Source organism: Dipodomys merriami, unplaced genomic scaffold (genome assembly GCF_024711535.1).
Source record: "Dipodomys merriami isolate MVZ:Mamm:240054 unplaced genomic scaffold, mDipMer1.0.p SCAF_1191, whole genome shotgun sequence".
Taxonomy (NCBI): Eukaryota; Metazoa; Chordata; class Mammalia; order Rodentia; family Heteromyidae; genus Dipodomys; species Dipodomys merriami.
Genome location: NW_027202484.1, coordinates 186694 through 207313, shown reverse-complemented (window position 1 = coordinate 207313; position 20620 = coordinate 186694). Strand labels below are relative to the sequence as shown.

Genomic DNA, 20620 nt, shown 5'->3' with positions numbered 1-20620 from the left:
GAAGCAGGTTTGGACCTCCCTTGGGTGGGCTTTACAATTCTATGGACATTGATGCGCCTCAGCTAGGATTGCCTACTGCTCAGACTAGGATCTCAGGCTCAGGCCTGCTGGCGAAACACTGGCTGTGGCTTCAAACTTGTTTTCTCAGTGACTGCTTCTATATATGGTTGCTTTCAGGCCTCTGCTGATGATGAGAGCAAGAAGCAGCCAGTCCAACAGGAATCCTCCTGGCTCTCCTTAAAGATAGCTACACAGGGCTAACTGTGACTTAATTTGACCATGAAGAGAAGAAATAAATTGCAGTATGGTGAATTTACCTAGGCACTGGTACCTTAGAAAACGTTTTAGTCTCCCAGGGTAGACTTAATGACTTCTCCTCAAAGTAGGATACATAAATCTATGGGAGCTTTAGCCTCCACGTGTTTGTCCTAGGATAGAACTTACTGTGAGTCATTCTGTGTGCATCAGGGTTTCCTTGGGTATTTTTCTTTCCTGTGGTTCCAGTGTCCAGCCTAAGGTGACATCCTGGCCCAACATCAGTTTCCCTTTAGTTGTTCATTTGCACTGTGTGGCCTTTTTGCCTGGATACTGTCTCTGAACTAGGCCCCTCCTTTACCTTTCCCTGAATAGTGAATGGTTGATAGGCTATAGAGTCTCACGTGCTAAATTATGAGTATTGAAGCTAGAAAGCCAGACATTGAAGTTTTGGAATAGTACAATTTGTGGAGCTCTAAAAACATTGTCCTTGGCGCTTTGGGCACCATTGAATATAAAAGACTTGAGCAAAGGACACTATCATTGATTTATGTTGACTTTTTGCCACTTCTCCTTCCCAGTCTTCATATATGAAGGAGGCCTACTGCACAATATGTGGATCTCTGAAGTGGAAAGTTTTGCCATATACAAGAGAGTTTGTTTATAATGCCACCACTGGAGGCAAGGGAAATGAAGTGTTGGGGGCCTTTGCATTCATCGTCCAACTTTCTGGCTCCCCATTGGTGCAAGTTCAGCAAGTGGCAGGATTAGGATACTCTCAGAGTACAGTTTTTAACTTCCCATTTCCATGGTTCCCTCCTCAGGCCCAAGTGCAGGGATGGTAGCTGCAATAGATTTGAGCTACTTCCGGATTCCTGACGAGCAAACACTCAACTGCAAGGCAACCATACATCAGAAGGGGTGTCTGCTGTAGAGTAATTGGGTGTAAGTTGCTCAAATCTGTTCTCTGAAACTGATGAAAAAAAGGAATAACTGAAAGCTAGTGAAGCAAAGCAGGTTGTTTTTCTGCCTTGCCATTTCTAGGGTGTTATCCGTAACTCAGCAACTCATTAAAATCAAACTAATAAAATAGATTAACTTTAGAATCTAAATAGAGTTAGTGCTTAAGACAAAATCACATATGGTCAAAATTGTACTTCAGCTTCCTCTAGTGCCTATAAATTCAGTCACATACCACTTAGCAAGGCTTGCTTTAGTCATCAGTGGAGTACACACATGAAAGCGAGCACAACAGAGGATTTTGTAGCTGAAGAATTGTGGGACAATGACATCAAATGCAGCATAATGTATGTGGTGATGCTTATTGAACATCCTATTTTTTGACTGCCTATGTTTATTATTTTTTATTGTGATGGTGATGTACAGGAGGGTTACAGTTACATAAGAATGGAAATGAGTACAATTCATGTTGAACATAGTTAGCCTTTTCTCTCATTTTCTCTTGCTACCCCTTATGCCCCTATTTCTCTGCCCCTCCATGTTGTAAAATTCACTTCCAACATAGTATCTTGTGAGTATAACTATTGCATTGGTTCACTCTTTGGACATCCTATTTCTGTGTGTGTGTGTTTATGTGAGTGTGTGTGTGTATAAGTTGTATTATTTTAATAAGTGAAAATAAATTATGCTTCCTTAAAAAAGCAGTATTATCACTATCTCATTAAAATCTGATATAAACCCACTCACCTTCCAAAACCAAAGGTAATATTTTACTAAACTAATACACCAAAGTCTTTACAAGTTAACTTCTCCAGGTTACACACACATATGAAATCCTTATGACAGACAAATTACAGCTCCATACCAAAACATAGATAGCTAGAACAAAGCCACTATGAATAAATGACACCCTGGAAATAACTGATAGATGTTTTACATAGATTTACCAACAATTATAGGTACAAGTTAATATTGGAATTCAGGTAAAGAATGAAATGTATCAGTGTACAAAGTAACCCATTTATTTCAATGCACATAGTATTAAGCATCTTTTTTTTTCTTTTTTTTATTTGTGCTGTTTTACGTGAATCACACCCCAGCCTTTTGTTTATATTTTGCTTTTGAGACAGGGTTTCACTAACTGCCAACTAGCCTCAAACTAAGGTCCTTATGTCTCCACCTCCCAAGTAGCTAGGATTACAGGAATACACCACCCAGAAAAATAGTTACATTTAAGGTCAATCCTAGTTGTTCCCTATGTAAAACCATTTTTTATTTGAAAAGAATAGACAGTTAAGTCAGAACCTACACCAAAAACATTCTAGGATTCTTTGATAAAATCAGATTGAGAGGTGGTAGACTCCATTTCAGTCAGTGCCTGAAATAGTTTCACAAAGCAAGAAGATTTTTCTTAATGGATTCTCTCTTAACTCTGCTGTAGCTTCTTAAATCTCATAGACAGGCAAAGTTGACCAGTCTTATCGTTTTGAGAACCAGCTCTTCATTCTAGGTCTTCTTTATGTAACTTAGGAATTCCTCTTTTTCCATTTGGCAGCCACTTTTTTTTCCCACTGTACTTGCAGTTGCTGTAACACAGCACCAATTTCCTTCCTGGAAGAAATGCCAACTTTTCTAATGTCAGGTCCGCTCATAGGGAAGTGTGCAGGGACCACTACTACATCTGCGTGAGGAGACTGCGTTCACCCTGGTACTTCAGCAGCTCACATACTCTGGCATTTCCATCTGGCTCTCTGGAATCTACAATGAAGTTTTGATAGGGTTTCAATGGTTTTGAATGATCTGATGCTGTAACTAAGTCTTTCCTATTTTTAACTCTAAATAAGCCAATGTTTTTCCTCTTCTTGTGAAATCTTCAACCTCAAATCCCATTTTGTGACATCATCTTGTACTTTCCGCAGTGAGGCCAAGATGGGCCTTCGCTTTGCTTAGCAAGTATCAACATTTTCACTGACTTCACTATATTCTTATAAACTTGCAATTGTGGGTAAACCTTTATGAGGAGCCATATCAAGATCATAGATCAGGTGAAATAAGTCGTTTACACATTTACCAAAAAGAATTTTTTTTCAGTTCTACCCAAATGCACTCTCCTGATAGTCCAGCCAAGCCTTTTGCATTTTCTGCGATTGCTTCCAAAGTCTCAGCATCATGTTTACCAAGTTTTTCCACAATTCTACCATCAAACCTGAAGTAGCTTAAAATCCGAAGTTAATCTTCTTGTATTCTTTGATGTGTGTGTCCTACAAACCGTAACTTTCTTATTTTTTTAAAATCTTCATAGCCACTAAAATAATCGAGTCAATAACCATCAAGGCCTAGAAACATGGAGTTTATAGTGAGGTCTCTGTGTTCGGCATCCTTCTGCCGGGCAGCTGTGAATTCTACCTAGGCATGTCTTCCGTCACTTGTGACATCTATCCTCAGTGTGGTAATTTCAAAATTGCCTTCACGAAGCATAGCCATGATGGTTCCCTGCTTCTCTCCTTTGTTGGTCATCTGAATGCCACCTGACAGAAACATCTCCCTCATTTGGGTTTTGGTGGCAAAATGGACATCTTGAAGTTTCACCCCATTCGGCAGATCCCTCACCGCTCCTCTTGCTGTTCTCAGCTCTTGATTCTCTTTCACAAATAATTCTATCAGACTCTTCAATCCTCCCGTGAAAAGGGACTGGAATCCTGGAGACTGCCATTTCAAGACAGAGCTTTCTCCAGCCTGCATCCTGTCCTGCCTGCCCAGGAAACAGCAGCCTCTGCATCTGGAGAAGTGGCCACACATATCTGCCAGGTGGGCACGTGGGCACACCGACCACACTTCCCTGCTCACCCACCACACATCCCTCTGCGCCCACCACACTTCCCTACAAGCACACCACACTTCTCTGCACACCCAGCACACTTCCCTGCGCACCCACCACACTTCCCTGCGCTTCCACCACACATCTCTGTGCACCTACCACTCTTCCCTGCACACCCAGCACACTCCCCTGCATGCCCACCACACTTCTCTGCAGGTGGCGGTGAGATGTGATTTTATTCATCAAGTGCCAGAGGCTCACCTCCTTGTCTAGAGGTGGCTCAACCCCAGCCAAGCAAGAGGGCCAGGCCTTGAGTTCAAGCCCCACCCACATCAAACATCATGTAAAAAAAAGTACATTTTCCTATCCCTCCCGAAGGGCAGACTTTGGGGTACTTTAGGGGAAGGAGGAGTGGAGCAGGACTCCAGAGAACAAACTAGACCTCCAGATAATCACAGCAATAACCAACACAACTGGTCTGTATTTTGTCATTGCTCTGAGACTTTGTGGAGGTTGAACTTAGAGGAACAGGACTAATTATTCTGATAAAGACTATTTCAAGGCATCTTAGCATTCAGACTGTCATATGGCGTAACTGCCTGCTTTTAGCCTAGTTCACAGAATCGGGGAGTAAAATGCAGAACTGAAAAGTTTGAACCTTTTTGCACTGGTTTTGCAGGCATGCAAAAAGCTGAAATTATGGTCTCATGGATGCTTCTACCCAGTCTTCAAGGCAAGGCCTGGGAAGCTAAGCAGTGTGTAATAGGTTCTGAGTCTCTGCATTAGCCCTTCAGAAGATGATGTGTGAAACAGTGGCAAGTCAGTGGATAGGAAGTTGTAGATGCCAAGGAACATGAGCACAGTCAGAACAAGAGTGAGGCTAGGTAGGCAGCAAATGACAAGTCCACCAGGACAGGGTTTCCCAAGAAAACTTCTGATGCCACTGTATCCCCTAGATGGTGACATCAGCTACAGCATTTAATGCTTATCTTCCTGGATTTAAGTCTTGTTTTGGTCCATACCTTCTTTCTGGAGACCAATTCTTTCCTTTTGGGTACTTTATTCTTCCTGGTACTAGACTTGAACTCAGGACCTGGCCCTTTGTGATCACAGGCTGGTGCTCTACCATTGGAGCCACACCTCTAACCCCCTCATTCCTCCTTTTTGGAAATATATTTACTTTGTGCCATTGTATGTTGGCAGTATGTAGTTTGTTGATTTCCTAGGGGTTCAGGGAACAGCGTTTTTCTTGAGTCTTAGAGGAGACTTTGAAATTGGCTTTTGAATAATGTTGGAACTATTAAAACTTGGGGAACCTGTGGAGATGGACAAATGCAGTTTGCATTATGAGATGGACATGAACTTTTGGAAGCAAAGGGTGAGATATCACAGTCTGAATATGAAATGACCCCATTACTAGGCTGATGTATTGAAGGCTTGGTCCTCAGCTGGTCGCACTCTCTGGGGAGGAAATGGAGGTGGGTCTAGGCTGGAGAAATAAGTCACTGGGAGTACGTCCTTGAGGCTATCTCTTGTCCTAGTCCCTTTCTTTCTTTGCTTTCTGGCTGCAAGTTGCTTTGCTCTGATGTGTTCTCCCTGTCAGGATGGACTGAGGCCTCTGAAATATGAGCTAAACACAGGGTTCTTTCTTTTAAGTTCTGGCTCTCTTCCAGCTTAGGCATACAGCTGAGTGACTATCCATCTACTTAAGTTTCCCATCATTGCTGGCATCACAGATACATACTATCATGTCTAACTAACCTGTATAGAGATGGAGTCTGAAGAACTTTTCTGCCCTGGCTGGCCTGGAACTGATATTTTCCAAACTCACTTTCCTGTGTTGTGTAAGATGGCAGGTACATACCACTGCTCAGCTATAGGTTGTGAAAGGGATTTCTTCCTGGGATTGCCTTGAACTATGATCTTCCTATTCCTAGCCTCCCAAGAAGGTAGGCTTATAAGTGTAAGCCATTGGCACTTGCCTAGACAGTAAAACTTCAAAGGCAGTCATGACAGTGGACACAGCTCAGTCAATAGAGTAGTGACAAATTTTGTTAGGAGATGTTGGCAGGGTACAATGCTTTTGCTATGGAGCATGTGGAGGTATTCTGGAAGGTCTTTCTGGACTAAGTATGGGTGTGTTTGTTTGGATGTGTATCCACTTGATGGTATATTAATCAGCTACATATTTTTCTACAGTTTTCATTTTAAAATATTTTTATTTAATTACTTGTACAAAGGAGTTGCCATTCAATAAAGCAGTTTAAGAATACAATGAGTTTTGATTAATGTCACCCCTTTATCATTTGCACACTCTATGAATTTAGTGATGCTTTTTATTCTACAGTAATTTCCTTAGGTTATAACTTTTCCTGTGCATTCCTGCTCTCAGCCATCAGGCATTTTAGTTATTTCTCCCTTTGTTTTCTTTCGTCTTCTGTTCTAGTCTCATGGTTCAGTCTGCATTATGGACTACCTGTGTTCCAAGTGCCTTGGAGCAAGAGCACATATATGGTGTTGTTAGTGCAAGTGGAGAAGTTGGAACATGATTCCAGAAGAGACTTCTATGAGAACTTATAACTAGTTTCCTCTCTTTGAAAGGGGGCTGAGAAATGTGGTTTTTGACTGTTCCCAGGGTAGGAGAATTCTAATGGAAGAAAGAATAGAATTTAAAGGATGCTACCATCTTTACCACAGACATGTTTATCTCATGGTATGCCATATTATATTTATTTGTATCTATTTGTACAAATGTTTCCATGTCCATAGTTTGTCTTTTCATGTTGCTAACAATATACTTTGGGTAGCAGAAATTCCATTTGTTACTTGTACAATATTAAAAAAAAATGAACGATGGGCTGGGAAGGTGGCTCAGTGGTAGAGTGCTTGCTTTGCATGCCTGAGGCCCTGGGTTCGATTTCTCAGCACCACATAAGCAAAAAGAAAAAATCCAGAAGTGGCACTGTGGCTAAAGTGGTAGAGCGCTAGCCTTGAACTGAAGAGCAGAGGGACAGCACCCAGGCCCAGAATTCAGGCCCTAGGACTGGACCCCCCCCAAAAAAACACACAAAAAAAACAAAAAAAATGAACTAAAAAAAACCAACTAGCTGGGCTCCAATGGTTTATGATTGTAATCCTAGATACACTTGAAGCTGAGATATGAGGACTGAGGTTCAAAGCCAGCCTTGGCCAAAAATTCTATGAGATTCTTAACTTCAATGAACCACCATAAAGCTGGAAATAAAGAAAAAAAGAACTAAAAATGTATAGTAGATCTACATAAAAGATATATAGAACATAACATAAGAGAAAAGATTTGTGACTAGATTTGACAAAGATGACACTAAAACAATGGTATTTATAGAAAAAAGGTTTAATTGTACACTTTTATAAGAAATGTGTTTGTTATATTCATCAGGACTTAGTCATGCTTGGCCTATATTTGTTTGTTTTGTTTGAAATTGCTCTTTTTTAATTGTTTATTTTCTTGTTTTATTTTGTGATGATCCTGGGTCTTGAACGCAGGGTCTGTCCCTTGGGCTTTTATGCTGGAGGCTAATCTCTACCACTTTAAGCCACAATGCTGCTTCCAGCTTTTTGATAGCTAGTTGGAGGTAAGAGTCTCATGGACTTTTCTGTCTGGGCTGGCTTTGAACTATGATCCTCAGATCTCAGCCTCCTGTAGAGCTAGGATTTCATGCCGGTGCCACTGGTGCCTGGCTGAAATTGTTTTTGTTTTTGCCAGTCATGGGGCTTGAAATCTGGGCCTGGGCACTGTCCCTGAACTTTTCCCTTCAAGGCTACTACTCTGCTACTTGAGCCACAGTGCCACTTCCGGTTTTCTAGTGGTTAATTGGAGATAAGAGTCTCAGAGACTTTCCTGTCTGGGCTGGCTTTGAACTGCAATCCTCATATCTCAGCCTCCTCAGTAGCTAGAATTGCAGGTGTGAGCCACTGATACCCAGCTAGTTTTTGTTGTTGTTTTGTTTTGTTTTACATAAAATTGTTCAACTTCACATTCCTTAAAATAGCCTTAAAACAGTGGAACTTGAGTGTGCAGAGAGATATTTCTGTTTTAATAAAGTGACCTGAAGGCTCTGGAAGTAGAATAAAAATGATTTACTAAGTGAAAGATGCGGTTGAACTGAATTGGCTAGATAATTATAGCATATTGAAAGACACCATAAACATTGGAGAATTCTGCTCTCAGAGTCAATCAAGATTTTTACTTATTAAAATATACCCTGAGGGAATGAGGTATGACTCAAGTGGTAGAGCACCAGCTTTGAACAAAAAGCCAAGGAGGATTGTGACGCCCTGAGTTCAAGCCTCAATATTGGACCCGCCCTCCCCCAAAAAGAAGATAATAGCCACAGCCAGGTTAGGTACCTAACTACATGGAGAGCTGAGATTGACGGGATTGTGGTTCAAGGCCAGGCTGGCAGAAAGTTTGTGAGATCCCTTCTCAATGAAGAGCTGGATGTGATGGCACACATCTATCTGTTAGCTACCAAGACTAACATGTGAACATTCAGATGCATGTCTTGGCCATGTTTTTGAGATTCTATCTCAAAAGCAACAAGCAAGAGTCAGGGCTGGAGGTGTGGCTCAGTGGTGAAAGCCCTTGTCAAGCAAGCCTGAAGACGAGAGTTCAAACACATGCACACACATAAACACACACATGCATACATACACAAACATAGTTGAAGATTCATGATGGACATTATTTCTTAAGAAAGCATGTATGGAGACTAATTAATACTCAGGATAAAGGAGGTGTTTCTATATTGAAAGACTGCCACATAACTATCCAACTACTTTAAGGTAAAGTGGAAAAATTTCAAATATTTTGAGTTAACTTTTTTATTAACTCACTAACTTCCATTATGATAACTTCATATAGGAGAGCTTCTAGGATATACTATACTGTAGACATATACACTTATTCTACTTTATATATCTCTGTATCAAGCCATATTTTTAAAGTATTTTTTTATTTTGTTATTACACAATATGGATATTTAATGTCTAATGTAGTGTTTCTGTCTTTTCACTTTTGATATATTTTTAATCACCTCAAATAGTTTACTAAGTTACTAATGTGCCTTACTGGTAAAATGGTATTCTTAACCAGATTTTATGTTTTAATTTAAAACATTTTATTTCTCAGTCAAAATACAGTTTATTTAGTGACCTATCTTTTTTAAATGGCTCAACAATTCAAGAATTATTCATTAATTCTTCTTCACCCATTTTTTATTTATTTATACATTTATTTATTTAGCGAGAGCCTTGGCTTAAACTCAGGGCCTTGGGCTCTTGTTTAGTTTTTTTCATTCATGACACTCTGCCACTTCATGTATACCTCCAGTCTAACATTTTTCTAAATAATTGGAGATAGGGTCTTCTGGACTTTTCTTTCTGGTCTGACTTTGAGCCAATATCTTCAGATCTCAGCCTCAGCCTAATTGTTAATATTTAAAAGTATTTAAGATCTCAAAAGAAACCTTTCCTTTTATATATTGTGAAGAGGTAAATAATTTATTATTTTTCTCTACTGGTAAAGGAAGAAAAAAAAACAGGTAGCAAAGAGGTATAAACTGGGCCTGGAAAGGTGGCTCAGTGGTAGAGCACTTGCCTTGCATGCATGAGGCCCTAGGTTCAATTCTTCAGTACCACATAAGCAAAAAGAAAAAAGCTGGAAGTGGCACTGTGGCTCAAATGGTAGAGTGCTAGCCTTGAGCTGAAGAGCTGAGGGACAGCACCCAGGCCCAGAGTTCAGGCCCTACGACTAGAACCCTCCCCCACAAAAAAGAAGTATAAACTGCTTATAGAGTAGTAGTTCTCAGTAGGATGACTTTTTGTTCTCTAGGCACCACCTAGAGACATTTTTGGTTGTCACAACTCAGAGGGTGCCTCTGACATCTGGTACTTAGAAGCTACAGATACTGCTAAATGTCCTCATAATGTAAGAGACCTCATCCCCAAGCTCCCACTATACACACAACAAAGGCACACAATATCAATATTGTTGAGACTGGAAAATATCTACTGTAAAAGAATGAAATAGGATAGCTTGAGGAAAAAAAAAAAGAAAGACCTTTCTCCAAAAGTACCACAATTAAGAGTGTTTAAATCAGGAGAGCACAAATGTGTTTTCCATGGGTATGAAGGAAGATCTAATATTAACAAGTTGTTATTGGACCAGGTGTATTTATTCACAAGGGGAATACAGTTCTGTGTACTTAGCTGCCCTAAACAATCTTAGATTTAAAGGTTGGTGGATTATTAGGAGGATTTTGCTGGTAGAGGATTGTATTGATGAAATAAAATAGTCTTTGGGGGAAGTATCTCAGATGGTTGATATAAATAGCAGTTTTAGGACACTGGGTATATCTGCTAAGTTTGTTTTGAGTAGAAGTCAGAGTAAACTCATAGACAGTGCCCAGGTCCTGAGTTCAAGCCCCAGGATTGGCATAAAATAAGAATGTCTCTATATTGTTGTAATACTTTTACTTTATTAGAAATTGTTCTCACCATTCAGTTCTATGGAAAGTGTATTATTTCCCTAATAAACTTTCCTGCCAACATTTTTACTACAAAAAATATAAATAAAATAAAAATAAAAACTGGCTATCAACAATTTAGTAACTGGCTCCCAGAATTCTTTTTTTTTTCCAAATCAATCAGTAATGGTCCTTCCAAAAGCAGCCTAGGAGAAAGCTGGAGTATGTGTTCCAAGCTTATTCCATGAGTTAATTCTGCTGCTCTCATGCCTTTTGAAACTGGCTAATAGTGCTTTGATTTGACACAGTTCCTTGAAGAATCAGGTTTACCTGAGCTGCTGGAAGTTGACCTCACACACCGCTGCCTCAGCTCCCCACACAGCACATAATACACCAAGAGCTTTCACCTCACTAGATCATTTTTAAGTGTTTGTCCATTATGGATAAGATAAAATTACACTTCACCAAAAATATGAGTGTTCCCCCAAATTCTATATCCTTACCAACCCTCAGTAGTGTCAGTCTTTGCCATTATCGTCATCCTGTGGGGTCTTAATTGATATTATTTTGTCATTTGATTTGCATTTTTGTATGGTGATTAGTGAGTTTGAACACCTTTTCATATGTCTCACAATGGTGTTCAGGTTTGTTGCTGCTGCTTGGAGTTTTTGTTTTCTGTTGTTGTTAACTAGGGTTTCCTTATAGCCCACTCTGCAACTCCCAAGTGCTGGGATTACAGTCAGGAACCATCACACCCAGAATCATATTGTCATTTAAATATTTACTTGAATGATGTATGCTAGCGTTCTTGTTAAATAAATATATGAGATAGATAAAGATAGAAGATAAAAGCAAAAGCTCATACTGGCTCACAATTCCAGGTGTCAATCCATGGCCAGCTGGTTCCATTGTTTTGGGGCCTGTGGCAAAGCAGAGCATGATGGCATAGGTCACATTACTCAACTTGGGCTGCCAGGAAACAAAGAGAGAGATAGACAGGAGTTAAGATTCCCATTCTCCCATTTGAGTCCACAACTTCAAGGACCTAAACCTCCCACCTGTAGTCCATATCTTAAAGATTTCTATCACTTCTCAATATCAGCGGCTGAAGACCAAGCCATGGACCTTCGCATGACATCACAGTCAAAGGAGAGTAATATGACCCTATTTCCCCATTTTCTGTTCAGGATTTGTCTTCATTAATATGTAATTATTTGTATATTTTATATGTGGGACTCCTCTGTTAATTTTATGTTTGGGAAATATCTTCTCTCACTCAAGTGTGTGTGTGTGTGTGTGTGTGTGTGTGTGTGTGTGTGTGTGTGTGTGTGTGTGTGTGTGACTTTACATGCTTAGTTGTATTTTTTTAATTCTTAATTTGAATTTTGTTGGCTTATCAATCTTTATTGCTGGAATATTTTTGTGCCCAAATATTATATTGTTAAAGAAATATGTTCCTCTTCAATAAGCATAATGATATGTTCCCCAATTATTCTCCATGAGTTTTGTTCTTTGTCCTTTACTTAAATTTCCAATTCTCTGGAAGAAAAAATAAATATTTTGTCACTAATTTTAAGTATATATTTTTAAATATTTAAAAACTTTCCTTCAATACTGAAAGGCCCTATTTAACTAGCTTTGTTGTTTATTAAATTTTAAAATACATATATTTATTGTAAAGATACTGTACAGAGGGGTTACTGTTACATGAGCAAGGTAGTAAGTCTATTTCCTACTGAGCATTTTTACGTGCTCCTTTGTTTTTCCCCTACCATCCCTTTCCTCCCCACTTCCCCAACTCCTGCCTCCCCAGCTGAAAAGTTGTAAAGTTCATTTTCAACATAGTTTTTTGTACATCTTTTTGTTACAATGGGTCATCCTGAATCCTTATTTCAACATTTTGTTATTTCCCTTCTTTCATGCTGTACTGTTACCTGGCAGGCTGATTTTTCCTACTATCAACCAGATATTTTTTTTCTAATCTGTTTTACAGATTACAATTCAGTGCAAATGGCTCACATCTGTAATCCTACACAGGAGACTGAAATATGAAGATCACAATTCAAAACCAGCACAAGCAGCAAAGTCTATGAAATTCTTACTTCCAATTAATCACTAAGAAAGCCAAAGGTCAAGCTGCAACTGAAGTGGTGGAGCACCATCCATGAGCAAAACAAGTGAAGGGATAGCATCTAGGCTCTGAGTTCAAGCCCCAGTACCAACACAAAATAAGAAGAGGAGGAGGAGGTTGGGGAGGAGGAAGAGAACATCCCATTATCTTTCTCTACAGAGAATGCATGCGACTTCTACCAATTGTTTTGAAGAACTTGACATTCTTTTACCCCCAAACAAAAACTATTTGCAGTAATTCAGTCTTTCAAAGACTGTCTGCTTCTGATTTAAATTGTAGCTTTATGAGCTGTGAGCTCAAAGCCAGGGATTTCCAGGCATCTTCCCACATCTGAATTTAAATTTCTATTACTTTTCTGGCTATCCAGAGCAATAGTCAGGCTCTAAGACTCGTGTTTCTTGCCAATACTATGGCTTGAACTCAGGACCTGAGTACTGTCTTTCAGAGAATTCATTCAAGACTGGTACTCTATCACTTGAGCCAGACCTCCAGCTTTTTGGTGGTTAACTAAGAGGTAAGAGTGCATAGACTTTACTGCCTGGGCTGGCTTGGAACCATGATCCTCATATCTCAGTTTCTGTTTGTGTGTGTGTGTGTGTGTGTGTGTGTGTGTGTGTGTGTGTGTGTGTGTGTGTGTGTGTGTGTGTGTGTGTGTGTGTGTACTAAGGGTCTGAGCATGATCATTGTTCCTAAGTTATTGTTTATTTAAAGCTAATGCTCTACCACTTGAACCAAAGCTCCACTTCAGCATTTTTTGTGGCTGATTTTGAATTACAGTCCTCAAATCTGAGCCTCCTGAGTAACTAGGATTCCAGGCACGAGCCACTAGCATTTGGCTTAAGATGTGTTTCTCTTCTATACAAAAAGCAACCTCTCACTGTTAAGGGAAAGCAGTCCAAACTTGGAACTCACTACTCAGGTCTCAATTCTTTCTTGAGTCTATCCTGATTTAACTTGCTCTCTTGGCAGTTCTCTGATGTCTTCATGATAATGTGACTGTTGCTCTTTGGTGGATCATAAAACACAATGTGTCTTTGTAACTTAATGGATAGTCAGAGCTGAGGGTGAGTCCTTTCCCAATTATCTTGAATAATATAAGTGTCATGTTTTGTTCTTCTCTCCAGTAGAATTTCCTAATTTTTTTTCCTTGTGCCATTAACTGAAGTGACAAGTCCCTTATCTGTGGTTCATCTCTTTGGATCCTTTTGTTACCTTTTAACTTTCGGATTGACTACTAACGCACTTATGAAAATTGAATCAATGATCAAACTGCTTGAGGGAAAAGTGGCATGTTTCGTGTTATTGCAGCATCATTACATGGCAGAACAATGAACTGAGTTCTAAGCATGAGACAATGAATTAAAGTATGAATATTTGCAGGATGTAGAATTCCTGAATTTCTATCCTGAGCTTTACGTAAAGGGCATGTCTCTGTATTGTAAGTTCTAAACTCTGCATAGGATGAAGTTCTAGGGGTTGAACTCTTCATTTCTCTAAGGAAAACAAACCTCCACTGAAGCCTTGGGTTGAAAGATTTGAATTGCAGAAAAAGAAATTTTAATTGTCTGAGAGAAAATGAGTTGCTGGAAGGACTTGATCCCAGAACACTCTGAGAAGAAGTCAGAACAAAACTGTACATGACTGAGTTGAAGCTCCAAGTGAGTAAACAATGCATGAGGTTGAAAATAGTCCCTTAGATTCAGATACCACCTTTGAGGGAAGCAGAAGGGAGGTGGTGGCAGTTCCAGCAGGCTGGGTGCTGGTGGCCTGTAATCCTAGCTACTCTGGGGCTGAGAGCTGGGGATCAGGATTCAAAGCCAAATGGGGCAGAAAAGTCTGAGAGACTCTTTTCTCCAAATACCCCGCAAAAAGCTAGAAGTAAAGATGTGGGTGGAGTAACAGCACCAGCCTAGATTAGAAAAGCCACGCAACAAATGGGAGGCCCTGAGTTCAAGCCCCAGGCCAACCAAAAAAAGAAACCGCTTCCACAAATAGGTAGGGCTTCTGCAAACAGATATCCCTGCTACCAAGTGGAACAACTATAAGTACAAGACAACAAGGACGCTTTGCTTTGTTAAGGTAAAAGTCAAAGCACAAACACTAGCTGAGGATAAGGAGTCCTTCCCCAAATTTTGAATAATATAAACCCCGAGTTTCTCATAAAACTGATAGAAGAGGTAGAAGCTGTTTCAAAAACACCTGGAATTGGATTTCTCATTAACCTTTACAGGTGGGAGCCCTAGCTAGATTGAATTTGATTTAGGAAAATAAAGAAATGTGACCTTTTTTACACAGGAATGTCATGAAACAATTCATTTAGGTTATAGTCCTAATAATAAAACACAGAAAAAAAACTAAATACCAGACATTAGGGCAAAGAGCAATCATTTTCCATTATGTGGGTTATTAAAGATTTTATAAAATTTTATGCGTTTATTAAAAAACTGTAACTAGGCTATTTAACAATGGTAATGGATCTTATACACTATTTTCAAGCTTAAGAGAAAGAAAACTCTCATACACCTTTAACTGCAAGTTTTAAAAGACTGTACAAAAAAAGACAAAGTCTAGAAAAGATAGAAAAAATAAAAGATTTGATCATTTGGGTGATTCACATTTTTCTTTCCTATTTTTTAATTTTTAATTTTATTGTCAAGGTGATGTACAGAAAGGTTACAGTTACATAAATAAGATAGTGAGTACATATCTTGTTGAACTTGTTACCCCCTCCTTCATTTTTCTCTCACATACCCTTCCCCCAACCCCCCTTTCTTTCCTAATTGAAGTAATTTTTAACGTATTTTTTAGGTGTCATATATATGGGACTTTTATTTTTAATGATATATGATACAGTAACTTGCAATTCATTGCAGTGCCATTCTTTTACTGAATGGATCAGTATCACTCACTCAACATATGTTTATAGAGCACTTATAAAGATAGCAAATCTAGAGATAATCTTACTACAGTGGCAAATAGAACAAAATGCAAGGTGGGGAGGTGTGCATGTTTTATCAACTGTTTAACTCTCATTATTCAAACTACTTATTGCGAAGAATCAGTGGTATTTAACATTTTTTAGGCAAGGTTGGAATATATTTTTTGTACTCATCCTGGGGATTGAACAATTGATGAATCTATACTGACACATTATTATCATCTAATATCCACATTTTACTCTGTTCTTAAAAAGCAATCTATTTTTCTGTGATTGGGATCAAGCCCGGGGACTCGCCTACCTGGGAAGGTAATAATCTACCACAAAACTATCCTCCAGAGAAAGGTTCATTCCTGATATTGTATATTATACAGTTTTTGGACAAGGATATGATGGCATGCATCTGCTATGAGAGTATTATGCATAATATTTCCACTGCTCTAAATCCTCTTTGCTCTGGCTGTTCATCCATTCTCCTCCTAACGCTCTGGCAGAGTTCCTGTGATTCACACCATGGGTTTTCTTGGAAGAACAGTGTAAAGTGTAACCTGTGTAACCTTAACCAACTCAGTAAAATAATTTACTGCTTTAATTTCTTCTCTCATAAATTAGCCGTCAATGCAAATGTTTAATAACAGAACTATGAATAAGGACTTATAAAGACAGTATGAAGGGTCAGGGATAATTTAGTGCTGCAAGACACATGGCTAGAGGAGACTGTAGGCATCCTGTGCTTTAAGGAGAAAGAGGACTTTGCAAAACCCAGAGTCATGCTATGTGGAAAGGATCGCCTGAGGGGCTGTGAACTTAACACACAGATACAGCCAACTTCAGCGATCTGAAGAAAAGAATATTTACCTTTATTTTCATCATCTTTCTTCCCTCAGATTTCCTCATAGTGTTGCCCATTGGCCAAACCGAAGAAAAAGGGCAGGAGAAAGCCAGGATGCACATGGGTCAGCCTCCCATGGCAAGAAACAATGAGAAGGAAGGATGGAGAATCCATCTGCAAAGGCAAATGGAAACTGCAAAGTACAGATGATAAGTAAAGCCAGCTTAACTCCATTGTTTGTTATTTAATAATGACTTGGAGACAAGTGGCCCAGAATTCATGAAGTCAAGATCCAGAAGTATTGTCAAAGCCCCATTGTTGGCCACATCTAAGCCAAGCCCTAACTGGTCCTCAGATATTCCTATTTTCAGAAAGGAAAGGACTGTTGTTTATGATCTCCACTTTTTCCTATCCTCTGAACCTTGGAGATAGCCTTCTAATGTATGATCCAAGTCTATTCAATTGGTCACATATTGAGGGGAATTAGGTAAGTATATACCTTTAATTTATATTCTCAACAAGAAGTTCATTGGAGCACTCTGAAATCCTCTTTGGTTTTAAAACTTTCTTAACCATCTTTCTTACAACTAACAATGGATGTATTTTTCCTTCCTCTCTCAATCCATACATTCTGAAATATTTTTAGTGGTCATATCAGGGTAACAAAAAAAGTCCACTTAGGTTTGAAGGTCAAAAACTAAATATATTAGTTCATAGTGTATAAATGTGTATGGTCAGCAATGAATGTAATCACTATACCCCTTGTGGAAATGAACAATTTACAGCAACTGTCATTGTCCTTCTAAAAATACCCTTCCTCAGTGGTGACAGTGATCAGATGTGCTGTACTCATAAATTGACATATAGAGTTGAAATCCCTTTGTAAAATTACTTAAAAAGTAAAAATTATGTTGGGTGCTGGAGGCTCATGCCTGTAATTCTACCTATTCTAGAGGCTAAGACTGAGGATCACAAAGACACTCATCTCCAATTAATCACCAGAAAACCAGAAATGGAGCTGTGGTTCAAAGTGGTAGAACACTAACCTTGAGAAAAAGAGCTCAGGGACAGCACCCAGGTCCTGAGTTCAAGCCCCATAACCAACAGCAACAAAAAAAAAATAAAATTTTAAAAAGAGAATACAAAAATAATCTCCTGCCTCTTAAATAAATCAAGGAATTGATTCCTCCAATAGGGCTTTATGAATTAGCCACTTGGTTGCTATTGTCATGAATGAAATTTGCAAAATATCCATGGAGCCAAACCAAAAATAAATCCATTTTATAATAAGCAAGGAATTCTGAAAATAGGCCACAAAAAACATCCCTAAACAGAGCACAGCTGGCTCATGTTTATGACCCTATTCAGGAGGCTAATCTTCAGAGGATCCTAGTTCAAGGTCAGCCTGGGAAGAAAAGCATGTAAGAGTATGTCCATAATAAGCAACACAAGCTTGACTGCGGGTGTGGCAGAAGTGATAGATCACCAGCAGAGCAGGCTGAGTGTGAGGTCCTGTGTGTACATTACCATAGTGCCAAAAGCACTAGCATGAAAAGAAAATTATACATTTCATTTCATTAAAGAACTTAACATTGTCAAAAGGTATCATTAAAACTATAAAAAAGATAGGCCATATGGACTATAAAAATTTATTTGTAATACATACATACGTAAGATATATTTTTCTGGTGCCACTCTTGGAGTTTGAACTCAGGGTCTGAGTCCTGTCCCTGAGCTATTTTGCTGAAGGTTAACAGTCTACCACTTAAGCGATAGCACCCCATCTAGCTTTTTGGTGGTTAATTGGAGATAAGTGTCTCACAGACTTTCCTGCCTGGGCTGGCTCTGAACCACTATCCTCAGATCTCAGCCTCCTAAGTAGCTAGGATTACAGATGTGAGCGACTGGTGCCTGGCTTAGTAAATTTTTTTAAGTCAAATATATTTCTCCTACCTGCTCTGAAAACTTTTAATGTTTAGTATTCCTTTGCCTGATGAGGAAAAGACTTTGGTTTTCTTTAAAGACTTAAAAAAAAATTCTGGCTGGGCACTGGTGGCTCAGGCCTATAATCCCAGCTACTTAGGAGACTGAGATCTCAGGATCATGGTTCAAAGCTAGCCTAGGCAGGAAAGTCCATGAGACTTTTATCTTCAATAAAAACACCAGAAAACCAGAAGTGGCACTGTGGCTCAAGTGGTAAAGCACTTGCCTTGAGCTGAAGAGCTAAGGAACAAGCAGGCAGGCCCAAAGTTCAAGCCCCAGGACCGATAAAACACAGACACACACACACACACACACACACACACACACACACACACACACACACACACGCTAAGGGGTAAGACACTGTCCAAATAGAGTTGTACTCTACCTGACTTAGGTAACTGTTAACTCCTCTGTACATCACCATAAAAACAATAAAAATATTTAAGATTCTAAAAAGCCAGGTGATGGTGGCTCACATCTATAATCCTAACTATTCATGAGACTGAGATCTGAGGATTGTGGTACAAAGCCAGCGCAGGCAGAAAAGTCCCCATGAGAACGTACCTTCAATAACCACTCAAAAACTGGAAATGGAGCACTAGTCTAGTGCAAAAAAGTTCAGGCCCTGAGACAGTGTTCAAAGCCCCACAACTGACAAAACAGCAACAACAACAACAACACACACACACACACACACACACACACACACACACACACACACACACACGATGCTAAAATGGCCAATGGATATGGAGATAAACTAAAGAACATTCTTACCAGGGAAATATTTCCTGAAAGAAATTCAGAGTTAAACCACAATTCCTCACCATGCTCGCTATACTTACCAAAAGGGATTGGCAATACCAAATGTTGGTGAGAGTGAGGAACAATTTGAACTCTCTTACAGTCAGTTTACTAGAACATTACACTAGAAAGCTGGCACTATTTGGAAATCTAACACTGTGCCTGCCTTAGCTTTCTACACTCAAGCCTTCATTCAAGGGAAGAGTGTGCATATAGCAACCTTAATTCACAATAACTCCTCCTGGAAACTATCTAAAACTCCTATAACGAGGGCCTGGGTAGACGGGCTCTCATATATTCATATACTAGGATACTAAACAGAAATAAAAGGAAAGAAGCTGCTATATGAAATATTGTGGATGAATCTCACAGATTTTATACTGAGAGAGGGAGAAAGCCACAGGGCCTATAGCAGAGGATCTATTTATATGAAGCTGAAGATCAGGCAAACGGAACCTAATCAAACATGATAGAAGTCATTCTTCTACCTATATTCCTTACCTCTGGGGTGGGAGTATTGACTGGATTAAAAGCACAGGAAACCTTGTGGGGTGCTAGAAAGGCTCTCTATCTTCATCAGAGTGATTGTTATGGTTGTCTGCATACGTAGAACATCACTGAACTATATACTTAACATGAGTGTACTCTCTTATTACATGCATATGTTATGCCTCAATTTAAGAAAGTAAAGAACAGATCAGATCCCACTTCCAAAATTTCCTCAATCAAGATAAGTCTTGTGTGGATTTAGCAAAATTTAAATGAATGCATTTTGTAGTTCCCTTGGGTGAAACTATAACATGAGAGACCACCACAAATTCCAAGGTAATTGAATTGACTCAATACTCTCTCGTAATGAAATTCTGCAAGTTTGGATTTAGCTGAGAGCACAGAGAGACTCCAAAGGAGCTATTAAGAAGGATGGTTGAACAAGCTGTTATATTCTTTTTTGTACATATTTTTAATGAAATAGGCATTTGAATACCTATCTTTAAATGAAATAGGTATTTAAACATACCAGTTGGGTAAGTCAGTGGAGATCCATTATTGTCTAATAAACTAAATCAAGGACTCTACAATGGGGAAGGATAAAGAAAACATATCTGAAGGTGCTTTTTGCTCATTTGCAGCCAAATTCAATAGTGTTCATGTAGAAACCCAGGAGAGTTTTTATTGAATTCAATCCTTGAATTGTTTCTAGCTAACGGGCTGACTTCTATTTCCAGCATTAGTTTCTATTAAAGGATAAGTCTGGAAAGTCAAAGAATTTAGAGCTTTTGTTTTCCATAAATAGTCAACACTTCCTAGGCTGCTTTTACCATTCCTTATAAGAGTATGGAAATCAGATTGACTGCTTTTCATCAGCTATGCTGAAGCCTTTCTAAAACAG

At 39.1% G+C, this 20620-nt stretch overlaps 2 pseudogenes; one reads left to right on the top strand and one right to left on the bottom strand.

Annotated features, from left to right (window-relative positions):
- Nucleotides 1–2721: 2721 nt before the first annotated feature.
- LOC138822948 (CCA tRNA nucleotidyltransferase 1, mitochondrial pseudogene) lies at nt 2722–3957 on the bottom strand (annotated as a pseudogene).
- Nucleotides 3958–5321: 1364 nt separating this feature from the next.
- The window catches only part of LOC138822947 (CCA tRNA nucleotidyltransferase 1, mitochondrial-like), a 30637-nt pseudogene continuing 15338 nt past the window's right edge, over nt 5322–20620 (top strand).